The sequence below is a fragment of the Lycium barbarum genome, chromosome 3, assembly GCF_019175385.1.
Source record: "Lycium barbarum isolate Lr01 chromosome 3, ASM1917538v2, whole genome shotgun sequence".
NCBI lineage: Eukaryota > Viridiplantae > Streptophyta > Magnoliopsida > Solanales > Solanaceae > Lycium > Lycium barbarum.
Window position 1 is genome coordinate 7,878,742 of NC_083339.1, and position 21,778 is coordinate 7,900,519.

Sequence of the window (21,778 nt, forward strand, 5' to 3'; positions counted from 1 at the left end):
TGCCTCAAGGGATACAAGATCATTTGAGTTTTGAGATATCCCCGCAGGTCATGCAAAGAAAGAGGGGTGAAGAATGAGCATCCACAGATGGATTCCCAGCAAAACAGTAGCAAAATCAAATAAAAGTATAATTGCCTAGTTTTGGTTCAAAATAGGGCAGAATGACAAGGATCTGGAGTTCCCAGGATCAACAACAATGAATGGTTTCATCTATATTTAGCTCATAACTCAACCAAGAGTTTCCAAGAATTCAACAATAAAACAACAAACTAGTCTTTTGAAATTAGAACCCTGGAAGAACTTGATTTCTCTGGGGTACACTTTAAAGTATAGCCTTGGAAAATAACAGGAACAACATGCATTCAAACAGTTTAATACACAGGATTTTAGCAACTAGTAAACCAAACCATATAAAGGAGTGCATCAACTCAATAATGGGGCTTAAAAAAAATATGAACTTTCAAGGACTGGCCATAAACAATAAACAAAGCAGCAGGCTTAAAAGGCTAAGGCAACAAAAGAGTAGTTCCCAGGATCAACAACAAATTCATGCTCATGCCATCATTAATCTATCATTTGCACTGCTGATAACTAAGGCATACTAATAATCACCTAGACAGTGATCTATTCAAGTGGCATCCTCTTTATGACAGACCATAGGATTAACTCACATATTACTCTATGTTTAACCTTTTAGAATTCGAAGCATACTTATGAATATAGTTAACTCATAATCCTCTTTTCTATCTTGAACCATTGCTAAGATACACATATTCAAATAAGGTGGCAAACATAGAATCCTCCTACCACACTTGGCCCATTTTAGGTTTCATAACATATAAGGGAAAGAGAACACTTAAACAGATTTCATGAAAACAGGGGCAACATCATATATGAAAACCATGGCAAGAAGTTTTTTTTTTTATATTCAAGGGAGCATCTGTTTCCTCAGAAATATAATTGCAACCCATCAACGTGTAACATCTGCTTGTTACCATTTTTTAACAAGACACTAGCTCAACCACAAGCCAGGCAGCATCTATTTTTGCCCGGAAATTTAAAGCAGCAAATCAGCAACTAGTAATAACAATAGGCGGTAACACGGCCTTAGAAAGACAATCACAATGAGCCACAAAATGCAGCAAACAAATTGTCACAGGGCTGTAGTTAAGTGCAACATTTGGTTTAAGGAATGTAGTGGGAAAACTGGTCCAAGAACCACAATTTATTTGCAGGTAGCAGCATCGATTTAATCATAAATGGGACTTCACAATACAACCAGCAGCTTTTTCAAATGTGCAGCAAACCAGTCCATGATATTTGGGATTTGGAGAAGTCCCTCAAGTTATGAAAAGAAAACAAGGGGTGAAATAATATAGAGAAGGGGAGATGCAATACTGTCAAACAAGATGCACCACATCAATCAACTTGAACCAGTCTCACACGTGTTCACATCTATATATAGGGTATAACACACTACTCAACCTATACCTTCCATGATACTCAGAGGCAAAAAGAGTGAAACACGCAATGGAAATTTCGAACAGACCAGGGAAGGGCATAAGAGATGCTTCATATGTCAATATGGGCATCCATTTTGGTTTAGCATTTGAAACATAGCATACAAATAGAGGGCAGTGGATCAGAGTTCCAAGAGACTAAATGGAACATTATGTTAACTTAAAGCATGCACAAAAGCAGGAACCATCTCTTCCTATATTCTTAGGGAACAACATATGAAAAATTCAGACCACTTTGGGAGGATATATTAAGCATGAAGGATAACAAAATGGCATGGTTTAAACTATCCAAGTAATAGGAAAACATATTAGTCTATCAACTTTATAACCTGAGAGTGAAAAAAGGGGCAAAGTCCAAAAGCAGAAATGCCAAGCAGAACACAAAACTAGTGATATATAGTGCCATCTTTACAACTCTAAACCCATCTTCCTTAATAACAAGCTATATTTATGCAATATCCCTCCTTCCTCAGAAACTTAGAGGGTCCCATAGGAGTGTGATTCAACATAGAGGAATCCCAACAGCTTAGGATCAATAGTACTAGGCTGAGTAAACTCAAGGCCTTTCCCTGTCTTTCTCTAGACCTAGGTAAGTCACTCTTATCCTATCACACCCAAGTGAAAACCTCTTAGGCCTCTCTTATTCATCATGATCACAAACAATCCAGTTCTTATTTGTAGTGATTTACTTTGTTCCAACCATTTTCATATTGGGCTCAGTCTCACATGAACAAATATACAATTAACATCCTTCATTCATAATCTACAGTGTGACATTCTCTATCTCTGGTTAAGGGCAAATGGGTATTTAAACTAGATGCATCAGTTTTATTTCAGAGCAAGATGCAAGTTTTTTTTCACGCTTAAACAAATAGAACCTCAGAGTATAGTATTATCACAGGATTCTCGGGGTATCAAGGCAACACACAAGGTATCGAAGAGCAAAGGTGGATAAGTGCATAGCCAAAGGTAGCATCAGACACATGCATTAATTATTTTAAGCTTAAACAGTCAACAAGAAGATCTCAGACAAGTATCTACACTTATTCAAAAATACAAATCACTGACAGTCCCAACCAACACACGTGTATAGCCATGGAATATAAGAGGATGCCAAAGAACATACAGGCTATCCAGGACTGAGTTTAGAATATAAACATGCATTAAGACTATATTGAGACTATGTCAAACTGTGATTACCTAAAGTGAATATTTGATAGGCATGAATGACCCAATGAGACTCATAACATTGAGACACATAACCAAACAAGCACTCTCGAATTAGACTCCTAACATTGAGACGCATACCCAAAAAAGCATTCTAGTTCGAATTTAATCTGCATCGATCTCGATCTCAGGCAAAATACATATATGCTTGAACAAAGCTAGGCTAAACAGATATGAGGCATGCTAATAACCTAGCACTAACTTGAACTAACACATAGTTAAAGAAGGAATTTGAGCTCAACTTAGCATACTTGTAATCATTTAAAAAAGCATACCATTGACTACAAATTAAACCAAATTAAAACTAACATATATTAATCACATAAAAAGGATTAGTTAGTACAGAAACCATACGCATGATAACCAAATTTATCTAACAACCAGCTATACTAAAATATATAAACAATCAATGACATATTGAAGATTCATAACTAATTAGCCAAACAACTTCAAAAGTCTAGACGTGGTGTAGCTTAATAGATAAACACTCAAAACTTCAAAGATAGACACTTAAACTAAGGCACTCAAACGAAATGCAAACAGAATGAACAAACATTTACTGGACTGAATAGCTAAACTAAGCAAATATGCGACAAAAACTGACATAGACTGACTGACAAAACCAATGAGCACACCAATTCAGGTCTGATTTGTACTAAACAGGTCTGTTACGATTGGAAAAATGAACTAAACAATCCCTATCAGCTGAGTACTCATCTAATTACTAGACAGATCAAAGGTTTCAATTGTAACAGACCTGAAACTCAAGCTAACTCTTCCTTTGCATTTAAACGCGTCGAAGTTATGACTAAAGTGTATTAACATTTGAAAGAGTATTCTTATCAATTTTAAGATATTGCTAATCCTCACAGCTTTAAAACTAAAGAAGCCTCGATACTATGTTGAATACTGTTTCAAACATATGAATCTAATCTAATCTAAAACACATTAAACAAAGCACATAAAGAACACATAATGCTACATTATGGCAGAACTATCCTACAAAAAGAAATGATTCCCAAACTTGACATGTCATGATTAGGCTTGGATCATTCTATCACTATCACGTTACACATAATATGCTTGTCGGTCGTTGGGTTATGCAAACCCGTCAACAATTTGGTAGGTTTCCTAATTGTGGAACCGATACCTAGGATCGGCCCACCTAAGGTTTATGCATGCATGACTTAATAAAATTGGTGGCAAAGCTCTATCTTAAGTTTTCTAAGATTTGGCTTACTAGACCCAAGGTTCTCGAGCGGACTACTCGAGTGAGAAGGCTACGCGGTCCCCGTTATTCGGGCACCCCGCGCATACGCCAACTCTCCTAAAATTTGGATTCTACGAAGAAATTTGCGGGTGCGCAAAACACACCTCGCGTGTACGTGTGATAGTGTGAGTTTTCCAGAAATGGAGGAAATATGAACGGAATACCAGTTTAAGGAAAGCAGTAACATAGAAAATTTGTCATAATAAAATAGCCATTTAAAAGCACATAAGAAAACAATCAAGCAAAAAATAAAGGCAAAACACCCCAAACATCCAATTAATTAATTATTAACCTAAGTCGTTATGGTTAAGAACCTAAGTTGCCCAGCAGAGTCGCCAAGCTGTTATACCCCATTTTAACCGGGTTAAATTAGAGTACAACATATTGGAGATTCCTATTTGTTTTATTTTAACGAGTCGCCACCTAATTGATTTTAAGGTGAATTAGGGCACCTAATTATTAACTAAGGTAAAGCTAACTAAACCTCCGTTAATAGTCTGCTTAATCAGTGTGATTCTAGGTAAGGGTTCTATATTATCCTAAAGGGAAGGGGTTAGGCATCCTTTAGAATCCGTTAACTACAGTTATCCGGCCAATCTTAGGTTAATCAATTGAGGTTTAAAATTTAAGAAAATAGCTTTTGAGAAAAAAAAATAACTTATAGCTAACAAAGTTTAAAATATTATTATATGAATGATGCACTCTATATGGTGAAAATAAGTACTTAATGTTCAGAGCGGTAATCCTAAATGATAGAATCTACCCCTTTCTAATCCTACATGAATCATAGGTTCTCCACCTAATTTTAAGCCACACACAATCCAGAACGCAGACAAATTAGCAATCATAAAAATGGATGACAGAAAATGAATGATAAGGAAGAAAAAAAAAAAATGTTACAGGCGGCCTCTAACGAGTTTCGCTTGCCCGATGTGATCTAAGAATTGCGGAACGAGATGACTCTATGAATGGGTGTGCCGAGTCTCATCTTGAGACTTTGTTTTGATAAAGTCTCGAATTAAGACTCTGTTTGCTCCGATGTGTACATGTAAAAGAAAGGGGAAAAGAGATAAAGATTAGCATCCAACTGTGACAAAAGCTATTATTGTTCTGAGAAAAGGTAACAGATTAATTAGTTCCTTCTTTACTTTAACCCAAGTATAGAAAACAACAAAAGAAGCTGAAAACATGAGCGACATTATTTTCAAAGCAAACCACATAGAAGAACAACAAACAATAGCTAACTAATACCAGCAACTAAGAAACAGCCGTGATAAGAAACTACCTATAACGTGAACGCAAATAAACAGAAACAAGAATTTCAAAGCAAACCACATAGAAGAACAGGATTGTAAAATGAAAGGAAGAAGGAAAATCACTTAAACAGATTCTGAAAGAAAAGGGGAAACTCATTAATTGAAAACACCACGGTGAGGGAAAGCTAAGGCGGAACCAAACTTGAAATTAACAAAATATTCATAACTAATGACTCTGTTCCGTTGGCAAACAGCTAACATTTAGTTACGTTTAGCATGGTATGACTATTCTTGGATCATGAACAAAATTAGCTTAATGTTTAATCGAAATCCAGAGCCAGAAAAGGTAACGTATTGGTTATACTTAGTTCAATCTCCGTTAAAGATAACAAGTTGTTGAGTTTTAACTAGTTGCTCTTAACATTGACCTTCACCATATACTAAGGGAGAAAACGCAAAGAGAACATAGTAAACCTTCATATTTTCATACAGTAGCAAGGAAAACTATTTTTTTTTAGCTAGATAAAACAAACTTAAGGTAATCTTATACGAAACAGACACATAGAGTTAAAAGTAGAAGAATTCTAAAATAAAGAAGGAAATTACTGAAACTACTAATCTAATCTACTTCTAATAAAGCTAGTAAATCAACTAATCTCTAAACTAATATAAAATTATAATCGGCAGAATTAAAATAGAAATGTTAAGATAATGAGAGAATTACCTTTTTCGGGTGCAGCGAAGTGGGTATGGGGTTTCAATCTACTCGAACACTATCGAATCCATGCTTGCGATGCTCGGATTCAAAGCAATACCAAAGGACAAAAGAGGAACAAAAGATGATCTGGTCTTTAAAGCACAACCAACGCAAACAAAAACAAAAATGACTGGATTTTGACTCGATATTCAGAAATAAAGCTGATGCACTAATATTTCTTAAGGGATTTTGATCGCTGAAAAAAAAACCTAGTTCTTGGGGAATTTCATGACTCCAAAAAAGACCTCGTTTCAGAACTTAATTTCAGGGGGGATTTTGCGATTCAAGCTCTGGTTTTGTAAGGGATTTTTGCGATTCCAGGGCCTTCCAAAAAACTCTCTTAATGGATTAACAGAAACGAATATTTATAGGGGGGAATCTAGGGTTTGCTTTTGAGAGGAGCGGGGACAAAGGGAAGTGGAGGCGGCAGAGGCTTGGGGGACAGGGGAAGAGAAGAGACAGAGGCGCGCGTGGGAGAGAGAAGAGGAGCGGGGAAGAGAGGGGAGAGAGAGGAGCGGGTGGGGTGGTGTGCGCGGCCTGAAGGAAAAAGAGGAAAAGGAACCCTAATGGTTCCTTGTTAGGTGGAAGGCGGGTCGGGTCAAACGGGTAATGGGCCGGGTCATAGGTTAAAATAATGGGCTGGTTGTTTTTAAAATATTAGGCTGGATGGAAGAAATTTACTTGGCTTTTAAATTTAGATAAGAAACCCATTTTAAGTTAATCATATACTGAGTGTGCTAAAATATCCCCTAATATAAAGTGTGTATTTATTAGTATTTAGATGAAAATAAAATGACGTTGTAATAGCCGTGCAATAATATTTTGAAAATAAATAAACGCTATCATTTAATTGTGCGAAATAAATGCGATGCGTATGCATAAGGTGGTAAAAATGCTGAAACGCAAAATATGATAATACTGGTAATAATAATAATAACAAAAAATACTAATACTAATACTAATAATAATAATAATAATAATAATGGTAGTAGTGACGGTAGTAAAGATAATGACAGGATAATGAAATGCCGGTATTAATAAAAGCTAATAATTATAGTAAAAAAAAATGCAAATAATTTTTTTTTAAAGTTGCCAAAATATTGGAAGCGAAAAATAGGTATTTCGGAGGAAAGGTGGGACAAAATTGGGTGTCAACACCAAATTCATTTCTGACTTTACATAATCTATGGAAATAATTCCATCTCTTAGCATATGCTTTATCACATTATGTCTCAAACGTATGTGTCTATTTTTCCCATTGAAAGATTTAGTTTTCGCTACAGCTATCGCTGCTTGACAATCACAATGCATAGACACAGAAGGTGTTGGTTTTATTCCTATTGGAATACTTGCTAAGAAGTTTCTCAACCACTCAGCCTCATTAACAGTCAACTCCAAAGCAACAAATTCAGATTCCATAGTGGATCTAGCAATTATGGTCTGTTTGGCTGATTTCCATGTTATGGCATCCCCACCAAGGGTAAACACATAGCCACTAGTAGATTTTGTCTCATCTGAATCTGAGATCCAGTTAGCATCACTGTATCCTTCTAGTACAGCGGGAAATCCACTATATTTAATACCGTAGTTCATATTACCTCTCAAATATTTCAAGAGCCTTCTTAATGCATTCCAATGATCATTGTTAAGACTATGAGTATATCTACTCAATCTACACACTGCATAAGCTATATCGGGTCTAGTAAAATTCATCAAATGCATTAAACTACCAATAATTTGAGCATAATAATTTTGAGAAAGTGCTTCTCCATGATTCTTTTTCAATTGACTATTAGAATCAAAAGGAGTGCTCACAGGTACCACATCAAAATTTTCAAACTTTTTAAGAATTTTTTCTACATAATGTCCTTGAGTCAAAATCAAACCATCATTGTTTCTAATTATTTTCATGCCCAGAATAACACTTACTTCTCCCATATCTTTCATGTCAAAATTTGAAGACAAAAACTTTTTGGTCTCATTTACTATATCAATGAGAGGAAGAGGGACTTGCATATGGTATTCCTCGACCTAGAAAAGGCTTACGATAAAGTTCCAAGAGAAATCCTATGGAGATGTTTGGAGGCTAAAGGTGTACCTGTAGCATACATTAGGGTGATCAAGGACATGTATGAGGAAGCCAAAACTAGAGTAAGGACAGTAGGAGGGGACTCAGAGCACTTTCCAGTTGTGATGGGGTTGCATCAAGGATCAGCTCTTAGTCAGTTTTTATTTTCCTTGGTGATGGATAGATTGACGCGACAAATTCAAGGTGAGGTGCCATGGTGTATGCTTTTCGCGGACGACATAGTCCTGATCGATGAGACTCGTAGCGGAGTTAACGCTAAGCTGGAGGATTGGAGACATACCTTGGAGTCTAAAGGATTTAAGCTGAGTAGGACCAAGACAGAGTACTTAGAGTGTAAGTTCAGTGAGACACCCCAGGAGGTTGGCGTGGAAGTTAGGCTTGGTGCTCAGGCCATCCAAAAGAAAAGTAGTTTCAAGTACCTTGGGTCTATCATGCAAGGCAGCGGGGAGATTGACGATGATATCACACATCGTATTGGGGTAGGGTGGATGAAATGGAGGCTAGCTTCAGGAGTGCTATGTGGCAAGAAGGTGCCACCACAACTGAAGGGCAAGTTCTACAGAGTGGTGGTTAGACCGGCTATGTTGTATGGGGCGGAGTGTTGGCCAGTTAAGATCTCTCACGTTCAAAAGATGAAAGTTGCCGAGATGAGAATGTTGAGATGGATGTGTGGGCACACTAGGAGCGACAGGATTAGAAATGAGGCTATTCGGGATAAGGTGGGAGTGGCCTCGGTGGAAGACAAGATGCGGGAAATGCGACTGAGATGGTTTGGGCATGTGAAGAGGAGAGACATAGATGCCCCAGTGCGGAGGTGTGAGAGGTTAGCCATGGATGGTTTCAGAAGAGGTAGGGGTAGGCCAAAGAAATATTGGGGAGAGGTGATTAGACAGGACATGACGCAGTTACAGCTTACCGAGGACATGACCTTAGATAGGAAGGTGTGGAGGACCCACATTAGGGTAGAAGGCTAGTATATAAGTCTCGTTATCTTTCCTTATTAGTAGGCGCATTAGCGCATTATAATTTCTTGTGCTTTGATTTATGTTATTATTTGCTACTTTCTGTACTTTGATTACTCTATTTTATCTGTGCCGCTTTCGTGATTTGCATTTCCATATCGCTTTGAATTCCTTGATTATCCTGTTTTACTGTGTCGCTTGCATTATTTCATTGCAATATCGTTTTAAATCTTTTAACCTTATCTGACCCCCTTTTTATGCTTCTATTGAGCCGAGGGTCTCTCGGAAACAGCCATCCTACCTTGGTAGGAGTAAGGTCTGCGTACATTATACCCTCCCCAGACCCCAAGATGTGGGATTTCACTGGGCTGTTGTTGTTGTTGTTGTTGTTGTTGTTGTTGTTGTTACTATATCAAGATTAGAACCAAAGATAAGCATGTCATCCACATAAAGACATATAATAACACAATGACTATCAACAAGTTTTGTATAAACACATTTGTCTACTTCAACAGAGGTAAAATCATTACTTAACAAAACTTGATCAAATTTTTCATGTCATTGTTTCGGAGCTTGTTTTAAACCATATAAAGATTTTATTAATTTACAAACTTTATTTTCTTGACCAACCACTACACAACCTTCGGGTTGTTCCATATAAATTTCCTCCTCTAAATCACCATTTAAAAATGCAGTTTTGACATCCATTTGGTGAATAAATAATTTGTGAATAGATGCCAATGCAAACAAAACACGAATAGAGGAAATTCTAGTCACAGGAGCATAAGTATCAAAATAATCAATATTTTGTTTTTGAGTAAAGCCTTTAGCAACAAGTCTAGCTTTATATTTATCAATAGAACCATCGGGATTATATTTCCTTCTGAAAATCCACTTACAACCAATGGGTTTAGATCCCAGGGGGTAAATCAACTAATTCCCAGGTATTATTTTGTAAAATGGAGTTTATCTCAGATTTGATGGCTTCTTTCCAATGAGATGCATGAGGAGAAGAAATTGCTTCAGAAAAGGTTAAAGGATCATTATCAACAATATAAGTGAAAAAATCATTACCAAAAGATTTTTCTACCCTTGTCATTTTACTTCTCCTCAAATCCTCATTTTCAAAATCATTTTGGAGAACAGGAACACTAGAAGTACTTTCTTTTTTAAAAATAGGAACATGAGAAATATTATCACGCTTTAAGGGAAAAATATTCTCAAAAAACTCAGCATTTTTTGTTTCTACTATGGTGTTGCGTTCAATCACATCACTATTGATTACAAGAAATCTATATGCAACACTATTATTAGCATAACCAACAAACATACAATCAGAAGTCTTGGACCCTATTTTTCTTTTCTTAGGGTCTGCTAACATAACCTTGGCAAGACACCCCCATACTTTCAAATATTTCAAGTTAGGAGAATAACCTTTCCACAATTCATAAGGAGTTTTCCCGGATATCTTGTAAGGGATTCTATTTTGTAAATGACAAGCAGATAAAATAGCTTCACCCTAAAGATTGCCAGGTGCACATGAACTAACAAGCATACAATTCATCATTTCTTTTAAAGTCCTATTTTTCCGTTCAGCTACTCCATTCGATTCAGGTGAATATGGAGGAGTAACTTCATGAATAATTCCTTCCTTTTCACAAAAATCATTAAACAAAATGTATTCTCCACCTCTATCAGATCTTACTCTTTTGATCTTCTTATTCAATTGATTTTCAACTTCAGATTTATACAACAAAAACATTTCAAAAGCTTCATCTTTATTTTTCAACAAATATACCTTTGTATATCTAGAAAAGTCATCTATAAATGTGACGTAATATTTTTTACGTCCCCTAGTCATAGTTTGTTTCAAGTCTCCCAAATCAGTGTGCACTAAGTCCAATAAATCAGATTCTCTAAACACAGAAGCATGCGATTTCTTAAATTGTTTAGCCTCAGCACAAATTTCAAACTTATCAATACTTGAAAAATTAACATTCGAAATAAGTCCTTCAAAATGCATTTTCTTAATATAAGAAGAACTAACATGTCCAAGTCTAGCATGCCATAAATTAAAAGAATCAATCAAATAAGCAGAAGTACTAATTTTTTCATTCATAACATGAGAAACATTAAGTGCAAATAAATCATGGTTACAATATCCTTTGCCCACTAAAACATTATTTTTTATTAAAGAAACCATATTGTATTCAAATAAAACCTTCACCCCAGCTTTTCCTAATAATCCCACAGAGACCAAATTGACTTGGATGTTAGGAACATGCAATACTTCAGTTAAAGCCAAAGTTTTCCCAGATGTGAGTTTAAGAAGAACTTTTCCTTTTCCAAGAACTTTAGCGGTTCTTGAATCACCAAGACATATAAATTCTTCTCCTCTATTGACTTGAGTGTAAGACATAAAATTAATTTTATTGGCACAAATATGCCTAGTAGCACCAGAGTCTATTACCCAGTCACTCACATTGATTTCAATGTTCTCTCGGGAAATGACCGCAAAATTAATATCATCTACTTTATCCAAATTATTTTTGATTCAACAGGATTGTCAATTTTCCCAAAAATTTTCTTGAAAGTTCTATTAATAATTTTGGGCTCGTAACCATGTTTATTTTCATTAAAAAGAGTAGAGATATACTTACCTACTTTAGTAGCATAATTCCAAAAGTTGAGTAGTTTAACAAAGACAATTATAGTAGAAAGTATAACAAGAGTAGAACCTCCAACACCAACAGCTTTACCAGCCATCCATGATTTGTAATCACAACAACAAGTAAATGTCCACCCAATCACATCACTAATCTTGTATACTTCACTCTTGGATACACCATAAAGTATCAAAATTATCAACAACATAAACCAGACTTCCTTTAACACACCAAGGCTAGACTTTCCGTGCTTCATGACAACAAGAGTTATCCTTAAGATTGTTGTAAATTGTTGTACAAAACACGGAAATAATAAGAAATTCTTGAAAGCTTGAGGCGTGTCCAAGGCACTGTCCTTAAGGATAATTCACCCGGTATAGGTGTATCCCCCAGGATTCAACAAGCTCTTCTTGTACAAAATTAGGAGCCAGAATCTAACAAAGATTTCACAAAGCAATAACCCAGCAAAAGAAATAATAATAAGAAGAACTATTTGCTCTTTGTCTTTTTTCTCTCCCATATATGGTGACACAAGATCATATATATATACTCCAAGAAAGAGATGATTTCTCATTGTCTCTGTCATCTGCCAACGTTCCAAATATTTAATATGAAGTAAATGCCATAAAGCAACAAATTGAATTGCAAGATACGTTGCAGTAAATACATTTGACCAAAAAGGATGTGATCATCAAATGATGTGACCGTTTGGCAATAATCATATTTATCAAATGAATGATGCCATTTAAGGCTAATAAAATACTAATAAAACTTTGTCAATTACCGTTGGTATTATTTTGAGATACTAAAGAAAAATAATATATTTTTTCTAACAGCATCTCAGCTGCCTATGGACGTAAATGTAAACTTCAAAGCAGTAAATGTAAAAAGAAGGACATAGTTGTGCGCCTCTTTATTTACTCACAAAGCTCTAGAATTTCACTTATTTTTTCCTCAAATGAGGCTCCAATTTAGATGAAATTTTATTAAACACGAAAGAAATAACATAAATAGAGTTGGATGACCTCTCAGACGGAGGGAACAATAGAGGTGACAACTTCAAACTTTATGAGCTGTATTGGCATAACTCTCTCTATAGCAAATGAAAACATCAAGGAGTTAAAAAGTTCTCACTGACTTCGAGTACTTTATATATGAATCCACCTTTGCTCACAACTTCACAGGCATGCGGAGGTCAACTCAGTACTCATCTGAGAAAACTGAAAAACAATAAGATGGATCATGAAGCATAGAAGGGCTAATTGAACAGTTTAATCTTTTCCTCCAATCTGTTTGTGTTTACAGAGAAGAAGCCTGTTGTGCCTGATGAAGTCATGAAAGAGGCAGCAGAATTGGTAATGGATTTGAGAAACAGTCGTCAATTATTAATTTGTTATGATGTTTCTTTACTAGCTGCATTGGTTTCAAGACAGTTTTCATGATGTACTTTTGTGTATATGTTGTGACTGCATGAAATCATAACCATTTGAAATATTTCTGAGAATATGAGATGTACAGAGAGAGGGTATCACCTCTACTGCAGCCAAGAAAGCTTGGCCAAATTTTGGGTTGAACAGGCTAGTGGAAAGGAAGGCCTTGCTTACTTTTATTAAGAATTTCTTTTTGGTTACTTAGAAATACAATTTTGATGTAATTTTTCGTTGCTAAACTTACAATCTCCTGTCGGAACTACTATTTTTCATAGGAATTTAAAGGTTCATGTGGTACGACTTTGGCAACTTCACGACGGATCATTCAATATATTTATTTCTTACAAGACCTTTATGTTATTTTATTCACTACTATTAGCTATGCATCATTTGTAACAAGGCTGATCTAGAAAAATGAGAATATAAAATCTCTGCAATGTGTTATACAAGGCTGATCCAGAAACATGAGAATATGAAATCTCTGCAATATGTCACACATGGTTCATATATATTTGTTTCTATTATGTCTCTTCGCTCGTTTTTTCTTTGAAGCGATCGGCGCATCGCACGGGTACGTATACTAGTATGTATTAACAAAAGTACAATATATTAATCATATTGTCCATCTCCAGCAGATTTAATTAAGAGTTCGAACCAAAAAAATCCAACTCTAAGAAGTCTATGATTGGGAAATGAAGCTAATTAAGCACATCACCAGTAGAGCGTTTAATGATTTTGATGGGAGGGCCTGTCGCATAGGAGGAGCCATGTTGATCACAGAAGAAAAGACAGGGCACCACCATGCGATTGGCTATCCCGCCAATCTGCTTCATCAAAAGAAGAAGGAGAAGAAGAGAGAGAGAAGGAGATTTTTTTGGAGCTAACCCGTAAGGGCATTTATATACCATAAAGTGTGAATGAATCAAGTAATCAAATGCAAAATGATATTGAAAAAGGAGATTAAAGGAACGCCTGGCACAAGAAGAGAATATGCGAGGAACGATCAAACAAAACTAATTGCACTGGACCCTTGGCTTACATTACATGCTTCACTATGCCAAGAATTTTAATTAGTACTTGCACTCCACTGGTACTAATAGAAGGGAACTCAAAACACTACATTCCTCCAGAGTCCAGATACGCCTTTACAGAAAACAATATCTTACAACTCAAATATCTCCATAGTCATCTAACCTCATGAACACCTCTAAATCAATAAAAGTTTACACTAACCAGTTACTCCAATAGCTGGAAGCTACAAAAAATTGTCCCAATCCCATCCCTGCAAACGATTGAAGTTTAAACTCCTCTCTCCATACCAGAGATGTGAGAATTACGATACATGGCTAAATGACAGGTCTGACTTGCAGCGTTGAAACTTAAAAGTTCCACCGATCTAATTGAGTTTTAGCTTCAGCCATGTCTTTTTGAGCCTTCTGTTAGAAAAATATTATTTTCTATTTAATATCTCAAAAATAAAAGGACTATTTCTATAACGTTTTTTATTGGCTTTAATACAAAGACTTGATTCTATTTTATTAGCCTTAATTGCAGAATTTATTTGACATTTTCAAACAGTATTATTATATTCAATTTGTTAATTAATGGTCTTAATGGCCAAATATTGTCTTTATGGTTATTTACTACTCTTAATATTTTTGGACGTTGGCATATGATTAATACAGTGGACGTTGGCAGAGATCCTTCTAGTGCTCATGTTGTTGGATATGGAAATATCAAGAGACAACTTCTACTATATATTCCTAGGTCTTTTCTTTTGTGGAGGAGACAGAGACACAGAATAAGATAAAGCCAAACATATTTCCTCTCATATATTTTAGTATAACACTTTATGATATATTTTATTGCTGGGTTGTATAAGATAAATCTTTGTTAGATTCTGGCTCCTAGTTTTGTACTAGAAGAGCTTGTTGAATCCTGGGGGATACACCCATACCGGGTGAAATATCCTTAAGGACAGTGCCATTGGCATGCCTCAAGCTACGAAGAATTCTCTACAAGAGTTCATGATCAAGTATTTTCCTCAAGCTTAGAAGAAGTTTCTACAGGTGTTCGTGATGAAGATAAGTCCCTACAAGTGTTTATGATGAAGAGAAGTCCTTACACTTTTCGTGATGAAGTATTTTCCGTAAGATTTCCAACACCTTCTTCCTCCGATAAAAGATGGGGCAGTCTCGACTAGTGCATAGGACATCCTGATGGAGAGAGCCTTGGCATCCTTGGCATTGTGTCAATAGCCTCCCAAAAAGATTCTCCAGTTCAGCCACATTAACCACGTATCTGCAATGGACTTCAGCCTCACTTCCTTTGCAGGAATTGCAGAGTTTTCAATCAGAGCCACTGATTGGTGTTCCGCATCTAAAGCAACTGAGTTGCTTCTTGGCAAATTTCATTATACCAATGTTTGAAGGGGTCGGCATTGAGATGGAATTCATGTGACTTCCGTTAAGAAGCTCTCTGTTTGCATTCGGCATTATTGGCTCAAAACTCCTCAGAAGTGGCTTACTAATTTGATTATCAAGATAGTACTGAGAATCTATAGGTATGTTGTTCTCTAACACGTATATAGGGTCCTCTGATTTTTCATATGCCCTGGCAGCTTTAATGATGACATAAGGTACTCTATCACCAATACTAGGTGCAGTAGCAGCATCTCGCTTGCGCATTCTCTCTGCAACTCCAACATGTGCTGCCTTTATTTCATAATCATTTCCAGTTTTCGTCAGATCCTTAGTAATAACCAAAAGAGACAGATCCATGCGGTTCAGACGGAGATCTGAGATAGTATTCTTGACACATTGAACAGCACCAGGAACATCTCTGTGTATTAGTATTCTATTAAGACACTCAGTTACAAGGTTCTTGACTAAGAGACAATTATCCCTCCGAACAGTTTCAATCCCTTTAGATATCAGGGTCCACTTCCCGGACAAAGTCCCTCCAAGACAGCAATACTTCTTTTTCTGTGTCAAAGGACATAACATCAACCCCAACTATACGTGAGCATGACTTAAGGGTCATCACATTCTGAATTAATGGCTGATCCTGTCCCTGCAAGGTAACTATATTGACCACTTGAATAACAGGATCGTGTATAGGCTCAGGAAAGTGGCCCTTACGACCAGCACATTCAATATCGAAACTCAATATGCGAAAGGGAGCCATGTTTGAAAATTCTCCTTCAGGAGGATGGCTGATCAAGTCAGAATAGAGACAATCAAACTCTAATTGACAATAGGAGAGATGATCCCTAGCAGCTTTCTTCGTGTACTTCCCAACCGGAACTTCAATCCAGTTGCCACCAACAACATTGCAGTCAATCATGAAGCGAAGAGGAAAAAGAACATTACTTTCATAGGTTAGAAAGCTCGTCATACCAAGCCCGTCAATATGAATACCTCTCTCAAGAATACCACGGCAACTGGTAACCATTGTTGGCAATGCCACTACAATCTTGAGAAAAGACTGAGAAGCCTGCTGTTGGTAATACATGATGCTCCTTTTCTGAACTTCTTCGATGCCACGGATAAACTTAGGGACATTGCTATTCCTATTCATCTCTCTCATCCTACCCTCAAGAACTTGGCGAAAACGCGGGATTTCCATTCCAGGAAGATAGCTAACGTACAAGTATGGCTCAAATCCATGCACATGACAACATACGCTATTTCCTTCCTTGGTGACTCCGAAGATTCTTAAAATGGCAGCCGGACATGCAGAAAGCAATTCTTTATGGCTCTCTTCGATAATGTAGCAGTCAATTTCCAGTTGTTGAAACAATATGCTTTGTGTCTGAGACATGTACGCTTGAGAGAGAGGAGGGCGTTTCCATTGCTGAAACCGCGAATGGCGCGACGAATCTTCCTCGTACTCATGAACCAATAATGTTTCTTCGAGAAAAACATCCTCGTCTAGGTCTTCTTCTTCCATGGCGGCATGGTGTTTATGCTGCTGTTGACGCGACGGAGTTGCCGCCCGTCGCTTCCTAGGGTTGCCGTTGTTCATGGTGGAGAGGGTTTAGGAGTTGTAGTTGTAAGTGAATGCTACTATTTCTTGACAATAAAATTGTACTTAAACATGAACCTAGGGTATATAAACAGAACTACATGAGTAGTATATCTGAAAAACCTTATTCCACATATAAAATGATCCGTATACAGAAAATATCTTAAAATATACTCCCGCTATCCCGCTTTATCTGATACACTTTCTTTTTTAATCTGTAATTATACATTTCTATATTTAGAAATAATTTAACTGAAAACTTCACTTCTTACCCCTTAATGAAATGATTTACAACTAGAGGCGAATCCAGGATTTCAAGAGGATGAGTTCACCATTAGCTATGTTTTTTTTTTTTAATTTCTTTTGCCTTTAGTTCGTTGCAGCTTAGCGTTTCGTTGCAGCTTAGCGTCTATGGGGTTTTTTTGATTTCTTTTGCTTTTGGGACTTGGGTAATTAGAAATAAAGGGAAAAAAATTCATTAGAGGTAATATAAAATATAAACACGATTTTTACTTTTGGGTAATTAGAATTATAGAAGATTTTTTTTTTAGAATAATATAAAAAGGAAAGTTAAAAGGCTGCTTTAATAAATAGAAACACGATTTTCACTTTTGGGTAATTAGAATTATAGAAGAAAAAGGATTTAGAATAATATAAAAAGAAAAGTTAAAAGGTTGCTTTAATAAAAAGCATAGAGCGTGCACGAGCTCAAGTTCGATCCCGAGACCTTAAGGAAATAAACACAACCCATAACCAGTGATCCACTCAGTTTGGTTTGACCATGTGTTCCTTCAGGTAATATTAGATATATTTTCAGAATTATACATATAGTATATCGAGTTTAGTCGAGTGACCATGTGTTCACGTGACCCAAAATCAATACATAAATTCGTCACTGTTTACAACCACACAAATACTTATGACTTGTTTTAGACCATAAGTTTCAAAAGTCTTACTTTGTTTTTTAAACTCTGTGCCTAGTTTAAACTATATCATATAAATTGGGATGGAGGGAGGAATAACAATTTTAAAAATGATAAAACAGAAAGTATGTGTTGTGTGACTGTGAGCTAACTTTAATACATGAATTTCGTTGTACTTATTATTAAACTAGTTCTCGGACACGTGCGTTGCACGTGTATTCCATATTAATTGGTGAAGCTTTTTAAATAATATAAATATTGTTAAATGTGTTTGACGATTAACATGAACTTAATAGTGACAAATAAGAGCTCAAAATGATAAATGATATAGCCAATTCTACCAACTTGACAAATTAATATAAAATAATCAGTTGTTCAACTCGCGTGTACGATATGTAATGAGATTGATTAAGATGTGAACCTTCATGAAAACCAAATTGAGACTACGGGTCATAGTTTATATATCAGTAAAACTTGAATAAAGAGTTTTTATTGACAATCTTTGAAAACTTACATTTTTGTGGAAGAGGAATGTTGATTGGTCTTAAAGAAAAGATAAATACACATTTGATTAGGTTAACATTTTAAAAAAAAATACACTTTCATGATTAACTGGGATGAAATTTGAGTCAATTCATTTTTAATTTCGTTTTAGTCAATCAATTATTGTTAGCAAGATTATTCATCTTCTCAAATGTTCTCATGGCAAACTGCTTTAAACTTTTCTTTTTGTTCAACATTTTCATGTTTGCTAAAAATAAATCATCCATGTGATACTAATTACTTTATGAAAAGCAATAACAAATACCTGAAATACAATGGCTATATTAGAAAGATAAATTTGAAAAACTATGCTTAAATAATGAAATATGTTAACACCAAAATAACAATATTAGCAGTGTAATATACAAAAATTCGTTGCCTTAGAAACTAATGATATGCTAGACTTCTTAAGTTCTTGCAAGACAATATCAAATATGATATGATCACCTTTTCACCAAAATAACTAATGCTCCTCGTACTAAGAAAATAAATTCTTTGATGAACGAAATTTTAAGAGCTTGTTACAATAACTTTAACTTTGATGGAACTCCAATATTTCTAAAAAGAACGGCTTGAGATGTATGAATTTGGAAGAATATCTTGTAAACACTTGTTAACCTGCAAAGAAAATTTAGAATTTAAAGTCATCCCTCGGAGATTTAGATTAATTGAGGATGATGACAAAGAACAATATGATGAAGATAGTTAAACAAAAATAACCAAAATAGAAAAGCTATAATTTGATAAGACCTCCAAATGTGCAAAAATACAAAAGAGAAGACAAAAGTGAAGTAAAATAACATTTAGCATAACTCACTTGGATGAAACTTCTAAACTGTAATGAAGAGAATGTGCCAAGTAGCACAAATCTATATATAATATAAAGTTAGGCATTGACAAGGTGATGTGTTACCTCTCTATGGCCTCCATTGGTATTTATCTTTTTTCTCCTTTTTTGACTTTTTTCTTTAATTTCTCTTCATAATTTACTAACTAAATGGATTAATAAACCTTTTAAAGTAAATATTCATTTTTAATAATTCCAGTAACCGTTTGTATGAGTCCATGTAAAGCAATAAAGCCAAAGTAATTGTTTATCTAAGCCAACCCACGTTGCAGTAATTATAAATTTTTATTTCCGACTTTTCATATTCATATTCTTATAAATTTCTGCTTAATTTCTTTAAATTGATGGTACTTATGAATGATAAATAGCCTCGGTACAGCTTAATCTATATATAATAAACATAAAGTTAGGCATATGTAAGGTGATGTGCTCTATAGCCTAAAATACTATTTATCTTTTTGCTCCTTTTTTTGAATTTTTTGAATTTTAGTATTAAAGTGTTGTATATTAAAAAGCAAAAATAGTCCCACTTTTAATTCTATAAATTGCACCTGTTAATTCTCTTAGACTTGGAAAGACATTTATCTTTTTTTAAAATTATTTTTTAATCTATTATAATCATTTTTTTTTTGTTAGAAACTAATTTCCTTCCAAAAGAAAGAAAGAAACGTTGCCGTATTGTATAACTGAAACATTGGAACGGTTAGAACCTTTTAATAATATTGTAATTGTTACAACCTTTTAAACGATTGTCATAAAGAAGTTGCAAACGTGATGTTGTTTTCCTTTGAGAAATGCCATTTAATTTAAGAAAATTCAAATTGACGGTTTTTCTACCCAAACGTCACATTAGTTTGCTCATCTATATTAGGAGCATCTTTATCGGAGGAACTCTTCCTCTCCAAAGTTTCTATGGAGTGTAAATTCTCTCCAAATTTATAGTTTTTATTGTACAATGTTCGTTCTTTCATTGTATATATTTTTTTTATTTTGAGATTATACATGAGATATAGAAGTTTTTCACAAAATTGAGTATTTTTCTCTTTGTATATTTTGAGATTATTTAGAGTGTGCGAGTTAATTTTGGGTACCCATATTGGAGTAGAGTGTCTTAATTTCTATTTTCTTTGATAAAAGATGGGGGTTTTACCCTAAACCCTCCACAAGATGTATGATTTTTTGTTACATAAATAGGATCTTGGATATAAATTCATTAGTCTACTACTATTAGTTTTCTTCCTTCCAAAAGAAATGAAATGCTTCCACATAATCTAGATAAGACTTATATACAGCTTGGTGCATGTCATCCTCGTGGTGTTTTGTCGGTAACCCCTTATGTTTCCTTTTTGAGATTTTGAAGCATACAGTTCATTTTTACAGTTCTTCTAATGCACCTTTTATTGTCCAAGCTCCTCTCCTCTTCTTTCTCGCATGTCTCTTTTCTTTTTTCGAATAATTATCTTACTTCTTTATTAATCATGATATGTTTAATCTATTTTGTTTTATGAATGGAAGAAAATGAAATAAGACCGAGGAAGATAGCAAGCAGGAGAAAGAATAATTTCAAACCAGGGAGTAAAAATGGACCTTGTATGATTCCCCGCGCGAAGCGCGGACCTATTCCCTAGTTTATATATATTGCGGAACCGATATTTAAATTAATATTTTCTTATACTAAAAAATTCAGTAATTCTGCAAAAAGCTTAGTCCAACTTTTACTTTTATGGTAGCCCAACTTTTTTCCAGATTTTCTAATGGCAATATTAAAAGGATGATTGATTAATCTTTCTTCTACTAATTCGGTCTAAACAAATTATTCCGACTTTGAGTTTTTTGTATCCAAAAATATTGTCCAAACTTAACATGTTCGTACATTGAAATATTAAAATTTATGTAACTAACGTGTATAAATGATTAGAGATGATAAAGTAAGGTATAGAATTAACAAAATAATAAGAACAAGAAAATAGATGTACCTGATTAACACTTCTAGATGGATTTGGTTTGTTGAAACTTGAGATGGTGACCAGATATGCAGGATTAGAATAACATCATTTTCTTATGAAAACAGAATTTTTTCATCACACAATGGGTTTGGGAGAAAAAATTGAGTAATTGAGTTTGTTGTTCAATGATGATTTAACATATAAATAAAGGAAAAGAAAAGACTGTAAGACTGGCATACATGAATCTGTAATTATTATCGGAAGATGAAGGAAATTAAATATTGAAAGGACATTCCAAAGGGTGATATAAACGTAG

At 35.0% G+C, this 21,778-nt stretch overlaps 1 pseudogene; it reads right to left on the reverse strand.

Moving 5' to 3' along the window:
- Positions 1–14,556: 14,556 nt before the first annotated feature.
- Positions 14,557–17,845, reverse strand: LOC132633697 (DNA polymerase delta catalytic subunit-like; annotated as a pseudogene).
- Between the last annotated feature and the right edge of the window lie 3,933 nt (positions 17,846–21,778).